The following is a 23,356-nucleotide window of genomic DNA, read 5'->3' on the forward strand; positions in this document are numbered from 1 at the left end:
AATCTGGCAATATGTAAAAAATACACCCACCCAGAACTAAAGATATGAATTATTTGATATTATTATTGATACATGCAATTGTCTAGGGTAGAAGTCACCTTGAGACCTGAGTACCAGATCCAGATCTTTGGAAGAAAGGCAAGATAAGAACAAGAGCCCAAGGATAGATATTCTGTCACACAGCAACCTCTTTTGCCAATACAAAGTAATCATGCTTGTGATACAGCTTTGATGTGTTTTCAATAATTGTGAATGTCTACAACCTGGCTTTTGCTGAAAGAGTTTACAGTAAATTTGCTGTCAATAATGTTGGGAGAAAGGGTTAGAAGTTACATAGTTGTGTGAGGCTTATTTTTATCCTCTTAAAAATTAGTAAAGGTAAAGGTTTCCCCTGACGTTAAGTCTAGTCATGTCTGACTCTGGGGGTTGGTGCTCATCTCCATTTCTAAGCCGAAGAGCAGGCTTTGTCTGTAGACACCTCCAATGTCATGTGGCCAGCATGACTGCATGGAGTGCCATTACCTTCCCGCCGAAGCGGCACCTATTGATCTACTCACATTGGCATGTTTTCGAACTGCTAGGTTGGCAGAAGCTGGAGCTAACAGCGGGCGCTCACTCTGCTCCCGGGATTTGAACCTGCAACCTTTCAGTCTGCAAGTTCAGCAGCTCAGTGCTTTAACATATTTCACCACCGGGGTTCCTTCTTAAAAATTAGTGGAATGAATATTCCATCCATTCAATTCTACTTTTGCAATGGAATATATTTGTCACTTCTGAATATGCTGCAATTGTAATACATGTGAAATGGTGTCTTGCATTAGTTACATCACAAAGCTAAAATTCAGAACACAGGTTAACTTTACATTGACATGACATTTAATTATGATGAATGACAGGGAATCATCTCTGTTTCTCAACCTCAGAAGTAGAACTTGCAAAGAGTAACAAGTAAAAATTGCTGCATTAAAAGGTTTGAGCATATACAAGAAGTTGTACCTAATGTTTGTGCTTCTGTTTGCCATCTGGGATTATCTACATGGGAAAATTGCATCTGTTTAATCCATATGCACCAGGAATATTATAAATTAATAGCTAGTTGATAGGAGCACAACTTTTCCCATCTCAAGATTTTTTTATACCCACCAAGGTTTCCTTTCCTTTCCAACAAGCTGTCCCCTGACATGTACTCATATCAATTCTGAATACAGCTAGCATGCTGAGATGTCTTATGCTTCAGCAAAGAAAAACTCCACCTCACTTTTTCATAAGATCAAAGTCTATGTAGGAACCAGACTGAGATAAAAAGAACAGTTTACACCTCTGCAGCCAATTGCAATAAGTTGCCTGCAGATTTCAGTAGGCATCTTAGTTTTGGTTTACAATGAGGCCATGGTTTTCAGATTCTTTTGGCAGCTGCAGTTGTGAAAATAAATATATTTTCCTCCATGTGTCAACTTTGATGAGGTAGGGTTGGTTGTATTCTATGCTGAAAATCTAAGCAAGAAGGAAAAATCTCATTAAGGAATGTACATCCAGGACTATATTTTTTACACAATAATTGTGTATAAAATAAATGTACACTTCATTAAGATGGCATTTGGAATCAATTATGCATCATGTCATAAACTTGACTATGGCCAATGAAACAATAAAGTAACTAGGCCATGTACAAATGAATGGGCTTATATCTGTTCCAAGTCTGTTTCATAGGTTTTCATTCATCCTAACCTTTTATCTATTTTGTACTTGTTAAAATATGTAGTTTAGCATATTTTAACCAGTAATATACTTTTCTATGCATTTTGGTACATTTTTAAAAACAGAAAATTATATCATGCAATTCAGAAATATGTGGAAATCAAAGGATAACTGCATTCTTATCCATGTTTTGTATACATATGAAATATAAATGGGAATTAATATAAAATTCAGACTGAATGAAAAACTTGAGCATTCTTTGGTGAGGAAAGATGTTCACTGTACAGCTAAAAAAGGAGTCAAAATCAAGAAGGGAGGATAGCAACAAGCTGAGGACACAGACAATCAAATCATAGGTACCTCTGCTTCATGGGTAAGATTTTGTAATAATATATCCAATGTACTAACCATGCCCTGCATGTTATCACACCAAGATTTGAAACAGTGATGTATAACATAATTGTGTCATTGCAATCACAGGTGTGGATAATATTTGGGAAGCCCTTTTTCAGAAAGTTGTTGTTATTGTGTGCCTTCAAGTTGTTTCCTGAAGCAAACCTATCACATATTTGTCTGGGATTGAAGGTTTGGGACTCACCCAAGGTCACCCAGTGGGTTTCCATAGCCAATCAATAAATTAAACCCTGGTCTCTATCCAGATAGAATCGTAGAGTTGGAAGAGATCACAAGGGCTATCTAATCCAACCCCCTATGCTCAAATCACTACCCCACATAGGTGAAGATATTTTGGAAATGTTAGATACTGGTCTGTAGTTATTCAGGTCCTGGGGATCCAGGGAGGACATTTTCAGCAATGGTCTAACTCAGGTCTGTACAACATGTGGCCTCTGAGGCGCCACCATCACCTGCTCCACATGGCCAAGAGATCATATTTTCAAGACCATAGAAGATAACCATAGAAAAGAAGAAATGATGCCCTTCTATTCTGCTTTGGTCAGACCTCATCTGGAATACAATCTCCAATTCTGGGCACTACAACTCAAGAAAGAAATTGTCAAGCTGGAATGTGTCTAGATGAGTGTGACTAAAATGATGAAAGGTCTGGAAATCATGTCCTATGAGGAATAGCTTAAAGAGCTCGGCGTGCTTAGCCTGCAGAAGATTTGGAGGAGACATGCTAACCATGTATAAATATTTGAAATGATGTTATAAGGAAGAGGGAGCAGGCTTGTTTTATGCTGCCCTGAAGAAAAGGAATCGTAGCAATGGGTTCAAATTATAGATATGGAGGTTCCAACTGAACATTAGGAAGAATTTCCTGATTGTAAGAGCTGTTAAACAGTGGAACTTTCTGCCTCAGAGTGTGGTGGAAGCTCCTTCTTTGGAGGGTTTAAACAGAGGCTCAATGGCCATCTGTCAGGGATAATTTGGTCATGCTTTTCCTGCATGACAGGGGGTTGGACTGGATGGTCCATGTGGTCTCTTCCAACTCTAGGATTCTATGATACTTATAGCCATCACGTTTCCATGATCTGCATATTGATTAAAAGTAGTAGGGCTGGTGTACAGGGAGAGTATTAAACAAAATGGCATCATCCCTTCAAAAAAGGTAGGCATCAGTAAAAAGAGAAGCATAGTCAAATGAAATGTTGGACATTTGTTGGAAAGGGATGAAAAATGGGGTGAGGCAAGGGTGCATTCCTCAACTGAAGATCTTGGAGGTCAGTTTAGTACATATAAGAGAAAGCTGTCTGTTAGTTCGCTTGCTTTTAGACTCTTCCAGCTTTTTTGATTGCATAATTCTTCATTCCATGTCTCCAAAAGTGCTTATAGGCTGGTTGCCCAGTTTGTGTGACATGTCCCTGTGCAGTCGGAGCATCAATAAGGCTCGTTTGTGACAGTTCTGCTCATCAGCATTTGGTGAGCAAGTGGCATGTAGAAGTAGAGCTACTTCACTAGCAGAATTTCACCATCGATCTAGGGAAGCACTTGAAAGAATGGGAGTAACAGGGCAATAAAGCTTGCAATATATCTTCCAGCTTGGCTTTTGGCCTGTATAGATCACAGCTACATTAAGAACATTAGAGTTTGCCTGGATCTGATGGGAATAGGCTTGGTTGAGAGAAACGGTTGAACTGTGAATAAGAAAAGAAAGAAAATACATACAGACATATTCAGAAATATTGCACCCTGAAAGGCTTCAATCCAATCCAATGTGTTTCAGATGTCTGCCAAACCTGAGCTACTTTTATTAAATATTCTGGAAAAAATTAAACTAAGGTATATTTGGATAATAGCAAGGAATACACTTAGAGTTGGTATACATATGATGTGCATCATATGGAGACCATCTGAATCTTAATCCCTGCCACTAGGAATGATTTATAGTAGCCTCCATGCAATGATCAAAATATATGCATATAATAGTAGAAACACTAGTCAGTGTAACCTCATTAAATGGTGGGATATTTTCAATCAGTTAGTGTTACTGTTTTGAACAGAATAAATGTACAGAAATAATGATCTACATCTGATTTCTAGGGTCAACTACAATCAACCCATTAAGTCAGAAAGGTTTGCATAAGTGTTGACTTACTATAGAGAATATGATTCAATGGGTCTACTCAAACTGGAACTAGCTATTGAATTTAGGCCAATTTGCTTGTGTTTCTTTTTCCTGGGGCTGTGCATTTGATTCAACCCAAACCTAAATCCATGTGCACTCATTAATTAACTTGGTCAAGAATAAAATACAACAAATGTATTTGAATCAGATCTGAATTGAATTATCAGAACAATAAAATAAAGTCAAAGACAGAACTGGGCAGACAATGCGCACTGGACATGACTTTTTGATAGTTCTAGCTTTTAATGAGGGGTAAAATGTCAGTCTGGACAGGAGGTGTGAATAAATATTTTTCAAATTCTGCAACCCCCCCCCCCCCCACACACACACACCAAAAGAAAAAAAAACCCTAAAAGCAGTTGGGTGTACTGGCATTGCTGATGAGGTCCCAAGCAATGGAACTCTATCCCACAGAATGCCAGGTTAGCCCCATCTCTGCTACTTTTTCAACAGCAGGTTAAGATGTTTTTATTGAGTCATGTTCTGTTTTTTTTATTTTGCATGCTTTCAGTTATGTTCTAAATGTATCTTAAACCTGTTTCTATGTTTTTTTAAAACAACAGTTTTTTTTTAACTTTTTAAACTTTTGTATAGTACATTTAAACTAAACTGTTGTAAGTTGCCTTAGGGCCCTTGTCAGGAAACATGTGAGATATCCATGGGGGTTTCTTATGAAAGCTGGTTTTGCCAGTTCCGTACTCAAAAATAGAGTCTACAGCACCTGCTATTCCTTGGTGGTATCTCATCAAAGTGCTAAGCAGCGCTGACCCTGCTTAGCTTCCAAGGTCAGATAAGGATTACATCCTCTCCCTCCCCCCCCCCCTTTTACACATCCTTTTAGCACCCCCTTTTTACTCTTGGTGTGATCTTTATTTTAATCTGCTGAAATGATTTAATAGATATGAAATATATTTGCTAACTAGAAACAAAAGTAAATTGAAACGAAAAGTAGGTGGAAGCCGGTATCGGCTCCAAGCCTGCTTTTCAGATTGATTGGCTGCAGGTCCTGCAAGGCCCGGGTGTGTAGGCCCTAAGCCTGCAGTCATAGGCCCAAAGCTCCTGGCCTATGGGTGCAGGCTTTGGGCCTATGCACCTGGGCCTTGCAGGGCCTGCAGCCGAGTGCTGAGTAAGGAGCGCTCCTAGCCCATGCCAAACAAAAAACAAAATGAAACACTAAAATACTGTAACTATGGCAGGCACTCTTAGAGGGCTGCTATGTCCTGCACATATTTTTAAATGGCCATTTTTGTTTCCTAGTTCAAGTCAAACATAACTCTGTACCAAACCAGTACAGTTCTATTTCACTCCTTTGAAAACATATTGCTCTCAATGGAACCTGAAAGATGCCTGGAGATTTGACTACTTCTAGCTTACCAGCGTCAACCACTAAAGACAGAATTGCTGCCAGACCTGCTCGCCACTGCCAGGCTTAATGAAGTGCAGATGTGCAAGGAGACAAAGAAGCCAAAATGGACACCACATAGGACAATTACACTGAGAGCAAACCAGTCTGTTTTCTTGGTGGCCTTGTTCTGTTGGTTGTTATTTATTCCTTTAGGCCGTTTGTACCCAGCTCTGTGTTAAATAAGGAAACTGACTGTCGAGAAACAGTTCTGTGCTTAGTGAGGCTGTTGTTGAGAAGTTCTTTACAAATGAAGAAAGTCTGCTGGCATCTAATGAAAGAGAAAGGCCTACTTCACTTGCCATGCAGGTTCCTTCAGCACACTGTTTCGAGGAGCCTGTTAGCACGTGTTCAGCCAGGAGCACTGAGCTCCTGAAGTGTTTTATTTTTTATTATTATTATCATTAACTTCAAATCACAGGCAAAGGCTTCAAGTCAAACCTGGGAAGCCTTAATCCTTCTAAATGGAGTGAAACCTCCCCTGCAGATAAAAAGACACGTCAGGCTCCTTGCGAGGGGAGTGGGTGACATGCCTCCTCCCCTCCCTCCCTTTTCCCTTAGGGAAATGTGGCCCTGCAGGAGAAGCGAGGGAAGAGGGAAGATCAAAGAAAACGACAGGATTGCTGCCTCCTTCCAACCCTAGAGAGAAAGCTAAACCCATCATTACTAAAGTGAAGTGCTGTGAGAGATGAACTGTGAGTGGGAAGGACAAGGGCAGCATGAAACTTTTGGCTCTCCTGCTGAGAGCAAAGGTGGAGTTGTGGAGATTCCCAAGAGAGTTGCTGTTGGCAGGGGCCATTGGTTCTTCCTCCTCCTGGGGCAAAGCTAAAAAGAAGGTGAATTGCTGGAACGGGTTTGGTTTCATAATCAACTGGGAATTATTATTATGTTAGCTTTTGCCTCTCACAGTCATAGCCAAATTGTGGAGTGGATTTTGCCTGGCAGTTGTCACTTTTCTCTAAACTGTAGGTCACGCTCATATATGCAGTAATATGAGATGTTCCTATGGTTCCAGTTTGCAGTTTGGGGTGGGGTGGGGGAGGATAGAGTCAGATTTTGTTCAATACTTATTCTTTGTTTTACTTATATGCCAACTTTTCTCCAGTCTGGTACTCAAGGCAACAACACAAGCCAAAGTTGTTTGGCATTAAGTAAATGGTTTGGCCTTCTGTATATGCCCAGACACGTTTTTCTATGTTCATATTTCATTACTATTATGAGGATTATATATTTCTTTAAGTAAAATATAAAACCAATGAACATGGATAAATAGGAGAGGTGAGACTACTGGGCTAAAAACAACAGTATCTGCAAGAAGTATTTTGTATGTGGGGCTGCCCATGAAAATGGGCCAGAAACTTCAGCTGGTGCAAAGGTCGGCAGCCAGGCTCCTAACGGGTACTAGCCATAGGGAGCACACAATGCCCCTATTGAAACAGCTGCACTGGCTGACGATAAGCTGCCGGGCCTAATTCAAGGTGCAGATATTAATCTATAAAACCTATATGGCTTGGGCCCTGCCTATATCCGTGATCGCATCTCTGCCTATAAACTGGTGCAGGCCTTAAGATCTGCCGGGGAGGCCCTTCTCCTGCTCCCACCACCGTCCCAAGCGCAGCTGGTGGGGATAAGAGAGCAGGCCTTCTCGATGGTGGCCCCCTGGCTCTGGAACGCCCTTCCCAAAGAGATCAGGCATTGCCCTCTTTCCACAAGGAACTGAAAACCTGGTGGTTCCGACAGGTCTTTGAACAAGATTAGTTGGCTGTTCAACATGTTGGCCTTGCTCTACACACTATCCACCCCCTGGTCCTATGATACACTAAGTACAAGTCTTTTACCTATCTCTTACAATTGATTATGTCTACCTCACAGACCTGATTATTGTATTATGCTGATTGGTACTGTAACTCTGTTCATTTTAATTGAATTGTTTTTACTGCTGTTTTATGATATTGTTTTTATTATGCTTGTTTGATCATGTCATTTGTATGTTGTTTTGAGAACTAACTGTTTGCACATGCTGTCTGCACTGTCCTGAGTCCTCTCAAGGAGATGGAGTGGTATATAAATAAAGGATGATGATGATGATTATTATTATTATTACTATTATTTTCACATCAGTGATTGTTAGAATTCTGTCATTATCTGGCAAACAATTTGTAGTCTGACTTGAAAACAGTTGATTTGAAAACTGAGTTTCATTTATCTATCTACACTACCCTATATCCCAGGATCTGATCCCAGATTATTTATTTTAAACCGGATTATATGAGTCTCCACTGCCAGACATTCTGGGATAAGAAGATAATCTGGGATCAGATTCTGGGATATAGGGGCAATGTCTGAGGGGGCCTAAGATCCATTTCAGAAGGCTTGTTTAAGCAGTAGTGACAGGTACCAAATGGTTAGCAAGTTAACAACCATTTATCGATAATAGATAATCATCATGATCCATTCCATTCACGAAAAGATATTTGTTTGCATCGTAGGACAATACAGCATGTTTTATCAGAGTGTGCCCAATTCATCTCTACTGCTGCCGCTTTAACATAATAGAAGTATATTTGTTTAAGCAGTCATCTCAGTGAGTTGATGAAGAGCTAATAATAGTGCTTCTAATTGCCGTTTGCTTTGATGTTACTTACCTTGCCATGACTCATGACAGAAGTTATGGGAAAACAAACTGGAATGGTTCCTTTAAATAGTTAACAGGTTAGCATGTTGGAACAGTGGGGACCACCCAATGAAACCTCCATGGTAAAAGGTGCTCTTCTGATGTTTCAATAAGGGTGGTGCTAGAACATGGACTGAACCAGTCTTCAGCGACAGTCTAGGGCACATTCCTATACTTCAGTGGTTCTCATCTTGCGGGTGCCCAGGTATTTTGGCCTACCACTCTCAGAAATTCCAGCCAGTTTACCAGCTGTTAGGATTTCTGGAAGTTGGAGGCCAAAACATCTGGGGACCCACAGGTTGGGACCCACTGCTATCTTTTAACTGAGGGTGAGCTGAAGGGATTTTTGGGCTAGGATAGTCTTCTTGGTAAGTTGTGCAAAGGACCAAGGGTCACTTGCCTATAGCATGACTCTATAGAACCCCAGCTTTATCCAAATCTGGTCCATTTTGAATCCCTATAAAATTCCTGTACATTGAGCTGGGTAATTATTAGGAGCTAGTGAATTACACTGAATCCACTCAGTGAAACTTGTCTTGCCCTTCACTCACTGTACAGCAGTATGACCCATAGGTTGTATGCAACCTGTGTGTTATACTGCTGTACAGTGAGTGAAGGGCAAGACAAGTTTCATCTCTTTACATTGCCACAGGAACCTTTAACTTATAAACACCAAAACTAGATATATTTCTAAGGGATTGCAGCCATTTCTACCAACAGTTGCTAATAAATGATGGTGCCACTGCTGGAAAGAAAGACTAGAACAAAGTATCACTGATCCTCCTGGCTTGAGGTCCATTGCACTGACAGTAATAGATGAATCTATTTGCTTCATTTTCCATAATGATTACATTTATTTAGGTTTGCTTAGCCATGTTTCCATATCAGTGAGCTTAAAAAGATCAACAGGATAATAGGAATGGTATTTTTCTAAATGATCTTCCACAAAATATGACATTTTGTAGGCAACTGTTTCTAATGTGAATCATTTTTGAATCAGATAGTTACATTACAACACACTTGTCTTGGCACCTTCTCTTCTCCCATTTCCCAAATATAATCACCACTTAGGACAAACCTTCACCACTGATACTTCCCACCTTGTCCTGCATCACACAGTTCACATTTCAGTTTTCCTGTCACGTACTGAGAAATTCTTGCATGGACAACCTTTACGCTTTCCCCAGTCCAGATAATATTTGCTTTCCAATTGGCTGGATTTACTTCATGTTTTCAGAGTATGTGTGTTTATGATGAACAGCCCTAAAACAAACTGACTCATCCTCAGCTGCTAAGTTCTGACATGAACTCTTGATAAGTAAACCCAGGCAATGAACAGAGATGGGGAGGGGTGGGGAGGAGCAACATGGGCTCCAAAGATTCCCACCAATAAGAGAAATCATCATTTTCCATCAAGCAGTTTACCATGAAACCCAGCTGGTGCCAATCTGGCCATTTCTCCCAGCAAAGCTAACAAAGCACTTATTTGTTATCCAGGGAACTACCTCTAATAGACTTCCAGTGAAATAATATTTGCTTTTGAAGCCCACTTTGAATCCCACTCATTTTTTAAAAAGATTGCCTCCGGCTGTCTCTGCTGGTCTAATCTAATAGTTTCTAGTTTGTACAAGCAATGTGCTTTCAGCCAACTATATAAATAACTTAAAGAGAAGAAGACACTTTTACAGAGCACAGAGCAGGGTGCTATAGAACATGACAGATTAGCAAATGATATCTCTGCGCAGCTCATCTGGGAACCTCTGTCAGTTGAATATGAGCAATTACAATATTGTATTTGGGCTGAAAGGGTTGTCTGTCTTTGTACAAAAAGACTAACAAGAAAAATAATTCCTGTCTGCTTTGTCCTGTGTATGAAACTGATTTAACAACATTTCTCTCCCTCCCTCCCCCTCTTAAAAGAAAGCAACAGAAAAGGAGAATGGAGGAAAGAGTGAGAAAGAGCCAGTTTTTTCCTCTCTTTTCACTTTTGGCTTGATTAAATAAAAGCAAGAAAGAATAATATTGGGGAAAAGGGACTCCCTGATGCTTGTGAGGGAAAGTTATATCATTATATCAAAGGATTCTTTAATGCCACCCCATTTCAGTGCCAGCAGTGCTGTATTTGTCTTAAATTAATACTGACTCTGCTCCCTGGGAAATCTTGACTCATCCTTGCTCACCTGCTAAGGTCACTCCATGCTTTACATGTTCAAAGGGTTACACAAGATGAACCCAGTTATTTACATTATTAACAAACCTTTGAATCAGCTGTGGAGGGGAATTCAGGTGCCTAAATTCCAGCATACATTCAAAGTTGCTTAGACAGTCAATTCATGCCAAAATGGAGCTAGTCAAATTGCAAAAAGGATCATGACATGGATTGTGATTGAGATGGACGACATCACTGTAAATTAACTTTCCTTTCAGGGTGCCATGTTTATCCATCTATTGATAATAGTTTTCCTGGTGCTTTCCAAAGTATCCCAGTGATTTCATTAATTAGTTTATAACACTGGATTCTGATTTGCCAATGGACTGTGATGTAAATTGTCATGTTTGCTAGAAAATAACACCAGGAAGTTCCATGATAGACATATTCTGTAATTTTTCATATCATGGGGAGATTTGGAATCGCTTAGGAGATAAGACTTTTTTCCTCAATCCTGGGAGTTTGCACATGCCCTTTGTGTAAACTGTGTAAAGGTTCTATTGTTTTATTTGCAGAAATAGAGGGAACAAGAAGGACAAAGACTGCATCCTTTGCATTCTGAAGAACCTAAATATTATCCCTGGAATTTCTGTAAAATACACCCATGGAAGATAATGTGGAAATCATCAGAGTAGATGTCATACACCATCAGAGTACAGGACAGTGGACTCCTGATTGAATGGTTGGTTCTGGTTTATGTTTTTCTGTGGTTCTGTTCATCTGCTAAAGATACTGATCCCATGCATGCTAAAGGGATGTTTCGTAATTTTGCTTTGTTTTGTAAAAAAAATACAAATGTAACATTAAGAGGCAAATACAATTATACAGCCCAACAAAAAATGTCTTACTGTATTTGTTTTTAGGCCTATTCCTGGGGTTATTTGGGGTGCTGATTCAGAAAAAAAAATTGCATTGAATAGACAGTTCTAATTTCTTAGACATGGTTATCATGATTTTCTATGAATGAGCAGCTGGCAACTGGTATATGCCATATGTTATGCATCTCAAAAACTAGAGCTGATATGGAAAATCTGGTGCTATTTTTGGAATCAGCAGGTCAAATATATTCAGAAACAGGGCTAACATCTGAGGCACCAAAATGTGTTTTGGCCTACAACTCCTAGAAATCCCAGCTATTTTACCAGCTGTTAGGATTTCTGGGAGTTGAAGGACAAAACATCTAGGGATCCACAAGTTGAGAACCGCTGCCCTAGAGTAACAATAAGTTATTGTCACGACTCAGGCTACAGAGCACCAATAACCATACGCAGAGGCCAGATTCTATCTAATATCTTTATTAAGGAAATATATAAAGTTAATAAAAGCAAATGTAAAAGTTAGTCCAGAAGCAGACCTTTCAGGAAAGGTCAAAATTAGTCCAAAGAAACAATGTCCAATATGAAATATTAAGGTCCAAAGTTGTAATCCAATAACCGAAACACTCACTTTGCCAGGCAAAGTGAGGGGAGATGACAAGGTCCTTTAGTCCATGAACTTGAGCAAGGCTAGGAATTAACTTGATACTTGGAAACAAGGCTTGAATCGTGGCACAAGGTAACAAGGAACAAGAACAAGATCCGTGGAATTACTTGGTAAAATCCGTGAAACAAGGCAAGGTTTAGTCCTGAAAGGCGAGGCAAGGTCCGTAGGTAAACAAGGCTGGGAAACAGGAGCGAAGGCTTGAAAACAAGAACAAGGCTTGAACAGGAACGAGGCTTGGATCGGAGCGCGCTGTCCAGACACAACTCGCTCCGGAGGCTGACGAATTGACTCCGCAAAGTTACTCCGCGGGTAAAACACCTATATAGAGTCTAACTTTCCCGCCGAGAGCAGTTCTCTGGGAACCAGAAACGAAAGCTAATCTCTGAGACCAGATGTTTGACTCCTTAAAGATTCTCATGGAAAGCAGGCTTAATTGGCTAAATTCTTAGCAATTATTCTAGCACTCCTGCGCGAGGCCGCTTCCAAACCTCTCTGTTGTTTACAAAACTCATGGCGAGAAAACACAGGAGATGTAGCCTCAGTGTTTGTTTGACATACTTCTGGAACATAACCCTCTTGCAGGTGCAAGGTTCCCAGATCTGGCTGGGAAGAATCTGTCTGGGAAGAATCCAGTTCTGACTGGGATGGTAAAAAAACCCAAGTTTTCTTCTTCATCAGGCATCACAATGTCATGAGCAGGACTACAAGGCCCATGGGTCATCACAGTTATGAAAATTGGAGCAAATTAAAATGACTGCTAGATCCAGCCTCTTAGGAGAACATTATTGGTAGGCCAGGCAGAGGGTTTTAGACTGAGGACCTCATCACATGGAGGTCCTTAAGTCAGGGGACAGCAGGAGCATCTGTAGGGTGAATCCATTGGGCAGCAGGGTGAATTGATCCCTATTGCCCCCTTACCAACTCACTCAGAAACTCATCTGCCCCCAGCTTACTCTATGAGAATATGGGCTTACTTTATGAGAATATGGGCAGTCACCCATGTTCTCAGGGCTGCCACTTAGCATGCTGCAAAGACGCAGCATGCATGTAGCTGGCATGGAGTCCCACCCAAAGTAGCTCTGTGCCATGTGATAGACTCTGGTGAGCTCTTTCCTGGCTGCGTCTTGACAGCATCCTAGGACAGGGCTTAAAGTCCATGTGATGAGTAGCTGCAATGATGAAAGAAGGTAATGCAAGCCCTGTTAACATGTAAGAATTTGGGCCCTGACTTTAGTGCTAATCCAGGAATATAGAATGTCAAATACACCACAGTTTTACATGGGTGTATATGTGTATGTAGACCCTGTTATATTATTGTATGCATTCACTCATGTCACATGCAAATAAATGGTGATATGCAAAGGTATGTCATCTATTTTTGCATCAAACAAAGAATAAAACTGTTGAAAGCATCCTTTCCCCCTTCTGAAACAAATCTATTCCTGACATCCTCTATTATGCTCATGGTTGGTTCTTTCACCCCTGCAAATAATAGTGCACAAAACTTGCTTTTATTGTTGCGAGACCCAGAGTCTGGCTGAAAACTTGGACAGAAGCTTGTAGCAAGTTTGTCTTAGGTTAAAAAGAGTAAGTAAGATGTTATTGTTCCACCAAAGGAGCTGTTCACCTTAAGAGGTTTCAAAGCTGCCTGTGTGTCTTAGGGCCCTTCCACACAGCCCTATATCCCAGAATATCAAGGTGGAAAATCCCACAATATCTGTTTTGAACTGGGTTATCTGAGTCCATACTCAGATAATGTGGGGTTTTCTGCTGTGATATTCTGGGATATAGGGCTGTATGGAAGGGCCCTTCCACATGGAAGGGCCGCCCTCCTGCTCTCCATGCTTTTTGGGCGATGGGCCTGTGCATGAGCGCAGGCCTTCCAATCAACCACGTGGTTGATTGGAAGGCCTGCACACACACACACAGGACCATCGATGGGCGGGCGGCGGGTGAGGAGTCCCCGGACAGCGAGGGAGAGCAGGAGGGCGGCTGCGCGGACGGGTGGCTGGGCCTTCCTTAACAGCGCCCCTGTATGGTCTGTGCCACAGGCGACCGCCTAATTCACCTCATTGTTGGATTGCCTCTGGCTGCACTGGAGCTTTGTGCAAACTGGAGGCTTTATTCGCCAATCTCACTGAATGAAATCAACCCTGTCCTTCCAAACCTGCAGGCAAAAAGAATGGTCATTAACCTTTTCTGTGCTATTCTTTGTACATGGATTGTGTTGACCTTGAAATGACACAGCTGTTTTACATAGGCGGTTGTTTAAGATTGCTTCAAGAATGAAAGTGCTCATGTGAGTTCAGTGGCCTTCTGGAATTGGAGGAAAATTTTACGTTTTTGAGTTACAACTCCCAAAATCCCACACTTAGCATGGAGAATTCAATCAGTCAGTTGTGTATCCCAAGAAATCATACCTGAGGAACTGTTTCTTTGCATACTTCATTATGAATAGCTCAAACCCACTGTTTTCAGAGCATGCACATTTAGAATGTGGTTATCTGTTAGATTTCACATTACTCTTAATTTGGTGACCTGAATATCATTTGACCTTGAAGGAACTGGGGATGGCGACGGCTGACAGGAAGCTCTGGCTTGGACTGGTCCATGAGGTCATGAAGAATCGGAGACGACTGCGTGAATGAAGAAGAATATCATTTAGAAGATATACCAATGTATATTAAAATGCATTGCTCTAGGATCAACTATGTTCAGAAATATGTGCTTTGAAAGATTTTCTTGGGATAAAATACATTCACAAATATATATATATATATTTAAATATGTATTTAAATAATACTTTTGAATGAATTTTAAAATCACAAATTAATGAAGTAGGAATGTAAAACTTATTCACAAATTTTCTTGCTCTAAATGAGAAAGATGTCTTGAGCTGTCAGCACAACCCCTTCAGGAAAATGGCAAACTGCCATGCTATTTGGGGGAAGGAAGGGAGTTGAAAAATAATGTGTAAAAAGAGTAAGCTTTTGCACTAAGCAACAGTTTTGTGTAGAACACAGGACACCCTGTGCAAACACATGATGTGTATTCCACACAACAATACATTTTGATAAAAAGGCAAACTTTTCAACAAAAAAAACCTCACAATAATGCACATTTTTTCAAATAAATAAATACATCTCAGAGAGCAAATAACAAACCAACATAATTTCATAGTTGAGAAAACTTTTTAAATATTTTTGGACTCAAGTATGAAAATGAAATAAGCAAAGATTTCTCCCTACAAAACTGCTTCATTTCCCCCCTCATTTTCCTATGCTGTTGTGAATCTGCAGAACACATAAATCATGTATTGAGAAATAAAAGTGTTTAAGCAGCCTTATTCCATAACAAAAATTCAAACCATACAGTGATTTCCATGATAGCAATGATGCATTTCTCTCTTGGACTTCAATGGGATAATTCAGCAAAGAAGTTGCTCCACAGACCACTTTATATAAATGATAGCTCTGATTCACAAACCATGAATCTGTTTATAAACATGAAACTGAGGCCCCTTCCATGCAGCTGAATAAAATCACACATTTTATGCTTTTAACTAGAATATATGGCAGTGGATCTCAGATAACCCAGTTCAAACCAGATATTTTGGGGTTTTTTGCCTTGATATTCTGGGTATATGACTGTGTGGAAGGGCCCCGAGATGAATGGAAACAGATTACTTACACTGTAAGTTCAAGCACAGACGATACCATGGCGTTCATGTGCTGCTTAAGTAAAGCAGTCCCCCTTGCTTCCATTACAAGTGAGCTCAACCAAATATATTTTTTAAATATGTGACTTGGTATTTTATAATACTGCCTTCTGCTCTTGATTACAAATAGCTAAAAGTAAAGAAACAATTTTCAGTAATTTTCTTCTTGAAAAAAGCAATGAGTGATTTTTGCAATTTTTATCCCATTTCAAAAAACTGTGTTTTCAAACCTATTCACAAATCACAATTTCTTTTGCACAAAATTCACACATAGATGTTTTGTACATAAAATATCTCTTTTTTTCTGTGCAAGAAACAGTATTTTTACAGTTGTTGCACAAGCTGCACCACTGAATTTTAAATCTAAATTCAATTGGGGGGAGGCTTAACAAAATTGCTTGCCATGTAATAGTATCATAATAGATCCCTCAATATGACTGCATTTCAGGCCCCTTCCACACAGCTATATAAAATACACATTGAACTGGATTATATGGCAGTGTAGACTCAAATAATCCAGTTCAAAGCAGATATTGTGGATTGTCTGCCTTGATGTTCTGGATTATATGGCTGTGTGAAAGGGCCCTCATTTGATTTTTGCCCAAGTTGCAGTGCCCAATTTTAAGTGAAAATATCAAATTCCAAACTGGGACATTAAAGTAGTAAAAAAAAGGGTTGCAATAGCTCATTTACTTTTGTAGTAAACTATTCATTATCACAGAGAATTTTTGGTTGTTCCCCAAGTTGCACTGACTAGTTTCCTTTCAAAATTTCCTAGAAGCCAAAAGCAGGATGTGGCGGCTATTATAAGTCACCAGAATTTGTTGTTGTTGAAAGGACTGAAAAATAAATAAAAAAGGAGCGGACTATGGCAGTACTGCCAAAATTCCTGACTTTAATTTAAAGCAAGTAAATGGGAAGGAATCTTTTCTGAGGTTAAAAAATGAAGATAGCAAAATGGGTAGTTCCAGATATCTCTTTGGGAGGATTACATAAAGAATTTAACATGGAAACAGGAAAGGATTCTTACAGGTATAGCTGCTAAGATTCTTGAGGCATCTTCATTTAAACAGTCCTTTTCAAAGTTGATGTTCTGTTCCCTTTGAGCAGGTTGTTGTTCAGCATGACTCCAATAACTTAGTTATGTAGAGACAAGAAAATGCTGTAATCAGACCAGTAAAAGCCCTTGGCTTTTTGCCAGTGACATCAGAAAGAACAGAGCCATGAAAAGATATCACTGGGAACTTTCACAATGATTGGGCAAGATAGATCAAGTTGAACTGTGTACCTACCTGATATCACAGGTGCAGAGATACTGTTCCCATAGGTATCCCTCAAAGTGGTTTATCTGATTCATTTTACTGGGTGGCCCTGAGGAAGTGCATTGTGATAATTAGAGTGTTAAACTTCCTCTGGATTTGATTGCAGTGCTATTAATTGACATAGATGCAGCAAATGACTGAAAACAATTGTATGAGAACAGCTTGCCCAGCTTTTTGATTTTTAGATGGCAATCAGCATATGTTGAGTAAAATGGGAAATATGCTATTTTTGTGGTAAAACAACAAGGCATTTTCCTAAAATGCAAGCTTTCAACTTAGAAAGAAATAACTGGTGGAGTGTCCCGGGAGTCATATTTCAATTACTGTTGAAAATTTTCTATAATGCACTGGAAGACAATTAAAAAATATATTGATGGAATGTGTAAGTGAATCGAAGTCATGGAACATTATTCATATAAAATATTTGTTTGATTTGTTGGAAGAAATATACTCTGTTTGAATCCTATAGCGGCTTATAACACAAAATAATAGTTTGCAATTGATCTTCATAAATGATGCAGACCAAATAAGCTAAGATATATCATTACTGAATTGTCTAATTAGGATCAGGCAACAGGCTGCAATGAAACTCCAAATATGGAGTATGATTTCTTGTTTATTTATCCTGCCCAGCAGCAGACCCCTTCTCTATAAAGTGAAGCTGCTTTTCATCTCATTTCTTTGAGACTCTGGTGGCCTAGGGGATAAAAGCCTTGTGACTCGAAGGTTGGGTTGCTGACCTGAAGGCTGCCAGGTTCGAATCCCACCCGGGGAGAGCGCGGATGAGCTCCCTCTATCAGCTCCAGCTCCATGCGGGGACATGAGAGAAGCCTCCCACAAGGATGGTAAAACATCAAAACATCCAGGTGTCCTTGCAGATGGCCAATTCTCTCACTCTAGAAGCAACTCCGGTTGCTCCTGACACACACAAAAAATCTCATTTCTGAGGTTCCTCCCCACATATCCACTTCCACCCTAATCCACTGTTGAAGAATCATATCTAAAGAGTGACTTGGAGGTAAATACTAACACTCTTTCCCTGTGACATCACTGTATATCCTGGAATTGGTACACCAGAAACCTCACCTTGGCCTAAAGCAGGGTGACACCTATCTAGGTAAGCCTGCGAAAGAGGGGCCTGTTTCAGGCATTCTGCTTACAAAACTCACAACTGGCTGAGAGAACTGATAATGAGCAGTATGTGTAGCTAGAAGTTAAGGGTGTAACCTACCCAGGAAATTCAAGTTATTTTGCAGTCATATAGCCTTGTTGATAGCTATCCCCATTCTCCCTTCTGAAGATGTTTTCAATAGAACATCAAAAGCAGAGGCTCTGACAAGCACTCTACCAATTGAGCTGAGGTGAACAGTGTTTGTTAAAGGGGCAGAGAGGGAAGCTGGTGTAAGAAGCAAAAAAGAATGCTTTTCTTGTTTAACAGCTATGTAGACTTGTTATTTTACCCTTTTCTGAAGGCTCAGGGTAGGTTAGAACATATTAAAAACTCATCATTAAACACAGCATTGCTTTAAGCATAAGATTTATAAGAGTATAAAAATTACTGTGATAATAATCTTCACATGAGATTATTGAGAAGAAGGAAATTTATTTTATATAGAAAATGTGTGGGATAAATGAGGGTTTTTGAAAAGGGGTGGTGGTGGCACTAGGGCCAGACCAATATTTTACTTCATTTGTCCAAGCAACAAATGTCACCCTGCCCTCACCTTTAAATTGAGGTTCAAAATATTTTGCCATATAAGACATAAAATCAAACAAACAGTTCTCCCCATTCCTAACAGTAAAACAGCAAATCAACTAACTAAAAATTGCTATGTTTGCTGTCCAAATGTGCTGCTTGTAGCAGTTGCCTTACACTTCCTCCTGGCTCTATTGGCTCTTTAGAGTATAAATAAATGGAAAAATCTACTGGCTGGCCCCAGGGGAGGGGTGGAAGGGAAAGGTCTTATGTAGTTCCTAAAATATAAAGAATGGTATGCATATCCGTCTAAGAAAGGCTGTAGATCCACATCAACGATTTACATGAAAAAGAAAGAACTTTATTGAATACCTCTGGGTCAAGCAGGGCTGTAGCTGGGAGGGGGGGTAAGGGTTCTAATCCCCCCAAAAGGGTTCCCCCCCCCCCGGATATAGGGCTGTGTGGAAGGGTCCCTAGATGAATTCTTGACTGAATTCTTTTTATTTCAGGATAGACTGCAGCAAAAAAAAACCCTTGTTTTCCCAGTCATGGTTTGCTAGTTTCAATCACAAATGCCTTTCATGAAATCTATTGTAGCAACCAGTCACCATACTGAGTGATGGATATCTGTTGTGCTGCAGGAAGATGACATTCCCAGTTGCCTCCCACAAGTGAATGAAACTAGAACAAAGAATTGCAACATGGGTACCAGTTCTGATATTTGCTCTATATTATAGGACCACCAGGAAGACCGATCTCCATCATTTTGTGCAGCTGTTGACTATTAAGGTAGGTTTGGTGGATTGGGCCAGGAGACATCACAGCAACCCTCCATATTTATGGATTCTGCATCCACGGATTCAAATAACAACTGCTCAAAAATATTAGATTAAAAAAACCCAGCACATATTTGAATAATTTACCATTTTATATAAGGAAGGTCACTTTAGTACACCATTGTATATAGTGGAACCTAAGCATCCACAGATTTTGTTATCCATAGTGGTCCTGGAACCATAGCCTAGTAGATACCAAAGACCCATTGCATTATTAAATAGGTGATGTAGGATCTCAACCAGTAACAGCTACAACTACTATTATGGACAAATAATTGAACAGAGAAGAAGATAATATACACCTTCTCCCAAATGAGAATCAATGCAGCTTAAATCAACTGATAATAAAAAGCTAAACCATAATTAAATGGGTTTATCATATTTAAATGCTATTATTTTTAAAATAGCAAAATCATTTTAAAAACATAAAGATTTAATTCAACATATATAGCTCATTAAAAGACTAGTCACAACAAATTAATCACTATATGCCTATTGAATAAAACAAGTTTTTGGTGGTCATTGAAAGGGAAAGAAGAGATCGGAACAGCCTAGCCTTCAGTGGAAGGGAATTCCACATCTTGGGAGCAGCAACTGAGGCAGTTCTTTTCGGTGTCCTAACCAGATGACTATGTGCAGTAAGCATGCAGGTTTGAAGATAATTCTTTGCTAATGACATTAAGTGGAACATGCTAAGAAGCTTCCCTTTGTGAAGGCTGCCTTATCAGATTCCCTAATTATAGGAGGTTTCAACTTCACATAGCTGAATGCAATTAGACTCCTTCATCAGACTCACATCACATTTGAAACATGGAGAACCAGAGAAAGGAGCCACAACTGGTGCTTGCAGAGACTTTGTGTCCTGAAGGATAGATAGACTAAATATAAAACTTCTAGATAAAATATCCAATGCCCCAAGGACAGTATCCATGTATGCTGTATGCTGATTTACAAATCATCTGAGCATTGAAAGTAATGAAATATTGCCTATACCTGGAGATATTATAGACAAGCACTAGCATTAGACAAAGCAAAACATAAGGCTTGCATTATTTTTGACAGGTTGACATATCATGGTGATGAAGGGATGGAGTAGATTTAGATTCCTACATGTTGAGATCTAAGAAATAAAACTGTAGGTCCATTGAAAAGTAAAGACTAGCATTTTTTTCCTTCTCCAAAGAAAATGTAGAGAAAAGGATGCAGTCTCTAAAGCAGCCCACCCTGGAATGCTCAAAGACTGGTGATAAATATCTTGGAGAAGATAGGAACATAGATTACTCATTTCTTCTTCTAATACCTCAAGAGTTTCTGTGCTGTGACTTTTTCTACCTTTCCTAGTTGAAAAAGGAAGGTGAAATGAAGGATGGATATTGGCATGAGGCCATCCCAATCCTGCTGTGTGTGTTGAACTGCAAAGCTGTTATCTTTCCTGTTTCCCCAGAAGAGGATAGGTTGCATTTGTTGGAATGGCAGATCAATCCCAGAGGGGATTCAACTACAACTGCCATCATACCCACATGTGGGAATGATGGGGGTTTTAGGTCAACATATTTTAGAAGTATCAGGTTGGAAAAGACAGTGACATGATGTCTCAGCTAGACAGTAAATTTAGAATCCAAGTGACAGCATCTGTTACAGAGGTAAAGAGAGACTTTCTTTATCACAACATGCAGATGGTGTGAACAGAGAGAAAAGTGTAATTTAAAATCTTTACAGTAATATCATAGAATCGCAGAATAATAGAGTTGCCAGAGACCACATAGGCCATCTAGAAAATCACCATCAAAGTATCCCTGTCAGATGTATATAAAGAATATTTCATGATGATCCTCACTATGTAAATATAGCTATTTGATGTCACTTTAACTGCCATGCCTCAACCTATGCAATCCTGGGACTTATAGTTTTATAAGTTATTTGCAAGTTCTGGCTAGAGAGCTTTAAGGCTGGCTATAGTGCTAGGGGTTATAAGTTTCTCCCCAAATTACATATCATGGAATACTGTAGATCAGGCATCCTCAAACCGCGACCCTCCAGCTGTTTGGACCTCCAATTCTCAGAACTCCTGACCATTAAACAAGCAGGCTAGGGATTCTGGGAGTTGGATGCCCAAATAATTAGAGGGCTGCAGTTTGAAGATGCCAATTATAGACTTTGGGCTTGATGTTGTAATGCTGTAGTATATTTGTTTGAAGGCTTTTGTAAGTTAGGAGGAAAGTAACACTACCAAAGCCATTCTTTACACCCAGAGCATATGAAGCTATTTACACTATTTAGTCAGAAAGCTTGCCTGTAGTGTCTGTGTAGACACCAAAGAAAGAAAGAAATCTTTGGCACTGCATGGCAAGCAAGGATATAAAATTTCCTGTAACCACAACACCCAGTATTTAGCTCTGCTGCTTTACCTCATATGAACCTCCTTTGAAGTTACATATAGCTTGTGGATTTCAAACAGCTCTGCTTCCAGAGACTAATTTTATGCTCACTAACACCATAAACTAATGTGAATAAAGCAAAACAGAAAATTAAAGTCCACCTCTATGCACATCTGCTCAGAAGTAAGCCCCCTTCCACATGGCTCTATAAAATCCACATTGAACTGGATTATATGGCATGTGGACTCAACTAATCCAGTTCAAAGCAGATATCATGGATTATCTGCCTTGATATTCTGGGTTAGATGGCTGTGTGGAAGGGCCTTAAGCTTACTGAGTTCAATGATGCTTCTTCCCAGGTAAGTATGCATTGTTTGTGCAAAGGAAACAATTCAATTTCAGTGATGACTGTTTGTAACATGTTAGTTCTATTGTTACGCATTTTGGTTATAGCAACTGACCTCCCAAATGACTGGCACATCAGTACAAGTAGTAATGGAAATAAACATCAAAATAATTCTACATGTGATCAGGGTTGTTCTGTAAATTTTATGATATGAAATAGCCACAGTTACCCATGAGATTTCTCACTATTAAAAATGACAGTATTGTACTGTGTTTGAATACAGAAAAGAGGAAAATCAGGACATTCTTAAATCATAGATCAAGACTCAAATGGGAAAAGCAGTTAAAAACAAAATGACATCCAAACTTAATTGTCAAGACAAACATGAATATGTATGTATACACCAACGTGTACAGAGGTCTTAATGACCAATACAAGGTAACTGGTTTTACTGGAGCCAGTGACAATGTTTAGCACTGGCTGGTGGTTTCTAAGAGATATAGTTCCCAAAATTAACTTTTTTCAAGATTTGAACTTCTGCATCACAAAGTTTATCTCCACATGAAGGTTTATGATTTTTCTTTTGGATCTAGTATGAACAAATAAAGAGCAGGAACAAACTCAGCCTATGTGATGTTTAAGTTTTGAAAACAGGGTTGCATCCTGAGAATTGGCTAACCTGAGCTTTGAATTTCATCAGATATCAACAAGCTAGAGCAGTCATTGCTATGTCTGCTTTGTCAGCCAACCAAGGAGGGAGGGTAGGACAGATGGAAAACGAAAGCACTGTCACACCCTATAAAAAAGTAAGGCAGCAAAAAAGAAGTCTGAGAAAGAATGAAATCAGAGAGAGAGCAAAGCAACTGATGCGGGAGTACTGTGTTGGGAACGGCAGTATCCCTCATCCTATTTGGAAACCACCACACTCAAAACTTCCTCAACCCTAGAAGTGCCTAATATAAATAAAATCCATGGCTCATTCTAGAATCCATTAGAGATGGTTGTTGC

At 39.6% G+C, this 23,356-nt stretch overlaps 1 long non-coding RNA gene across 1 annotated transcript in view; it reads left to right on the forward strand.

The window, feature by feature from the left end:
- The window catches only part of LOC134298475 (uncharacterized), a 312,227-nt gene that overhangs the window by 224,062 nt on the left and 64,809 nt on the right, over positions 1–23,356 (forward strand). The window lies entirely within an intron of this gene.

Source organism: Anolis carolinensis, chromosome 4 (genome assembly GCF_035594765.1).
Source record: "Anolis carolinensis isolate JA03-04 chromosome 4, rAnoCar3.1.pri, whole genome shotgun sequence".
In the NCBI taxonomy this organism is placed as follows: domain Eukaryota; kingdom Metazoa; phylum Chordata; class Lepidosauria; order Squamata; family Dactyloidae; genus Anolis; species Anolis carolinensis.